The sequence below is a fragment of the Theobroma cacao genome, unplaced genomic scaffold, assembly GCF_000208745.1.
Source record: "Theobroma cacao cultivar B97-61/B2 unplaced genomic scaffold, Criollo_cocoa_genome_V2, whole genome shotgun sequence".
NCBI classification, from domain to species: domain Eukaryota; kingdom Viridiplantae; phylum Streptophyta; class Magnoliopsida; order Malvales; family Malvaceae; genus Theobroma; species Theobroma cacao.
Window position 1 is genome coordinate 36,907 of NW_017234749.1, and position 1,178 is coordinate 38,084.

Below are 1,178 nucleotides of genomic sequence, written 5' to 3' on the forward strand. Positions count from 1 at the left end.
TTGGATGGGAATGAAGAAAAGTCAAAGTTATTTGGAATAATATGAAATTGGAACCAAGTGAGGTGAATGGTCGGCCATACAAAAGAAAGGAAGAAAGACAAAAAAGTAAAGAAAATAAAAGAGAAGAGTGTTGAAAGGAAGGTGGGGGCCAGCCATGTGAGGAAAGAAAAAGGAAGAGAGAAAAGTTAAGTCGGTTAGTGAAGAAGAAAAAGAGAAGAAAAATAAAGGAAGAAAGAAATGAAGAGAAAAAGGGAGAGAAAGAACCGTGAGAGAGGAAGAGCAAAGAGAATGATTTTCCTGCACTTTGAGGAAGGAAAAAGAGAGTTTTTGCTGCAATTTTGGAGGAAGAAGAAAGCTGAAAATTTTGAGGTAAGAAAGTTGATTTTTTTGAGGTTAATTGCTAGAATTTTTGAGGTTTTTGTGGCTGATTTTGAAATATAGAAAAATTAGAGTTGTTTGCTACCAATTTGTGCAGAAAAATTGGAGCTATTTTTGCCAATTTGTGCAAAAAAATTGGAGCTGTTTGCTGCCAATTTGTGCAAAAAATTGGACAGCTTTGTGCTGCCAAAATTGAGGAGTTTGTTGCTGGAAATTGAGCTAGAAATCTGCCGATTGTAGAGCAGAAAATGGAAGCAAAAAGGGTGAGAAAATGAGGTTTTTGGTGACCGATTTTGAGAGGAAAGGAAGAGAGGAAGCCATGGTGGTGAAGAAAGGAAACCACGGTGGTGAAGGGAAGCCACGGGCTGGAAAGAAAAAAGAAGAAGAAACATGGAAGAGAGAAAAAGAAAGAAAAAGAAAAAAAAAGAAAAGAAATAGAAAATAAATGGGCATGACCCAATGGAAAATAAGTGGGCATGACCCAATAAAAAATAAGTGGGCATGGCCTAATAGGAAATAAAAATAAATGGGCTTAGCCTAAATAGGAAAAATGGAGAAGCCCATGGAAAGGGCCCAAAGGTCATAAAGAAATGAAAAAGGCCTAATGGTAAGTTAATTTTATATTTTAAGATTTATGGGTAGTTTAATATTGTGCATATTTTGGATGAAAAATATGCAAGTTGCTTAAGGAATTTTTAATTAAGTTGCAACCCATACAAATGTGAGATTAAGTATACTGAGTTTAAATTGTTGCTAGGAAAGTTTGTCGTGGAGGCGTGCCGAACGAAGTATGTGACCGA

General features: G+C 36.0%; 1 long non-coding RNA gene across 1 annotated transcript; it reads left to right on the forward strand.

Moving 5' to 3' along the window:
* The first annotated feature begins 236 nt into the window (after positions 1-236).
* Positions 237-1,178, forward strand: LOC108663885. Its single transcript, XR_001929988.1, has 3 exons — positions 237-369; positions 476-985; positions 1,136-1,178. It is a non-coding gene; the product is annotated as an uncharacterized LOC108663885 (long non-coding RNA).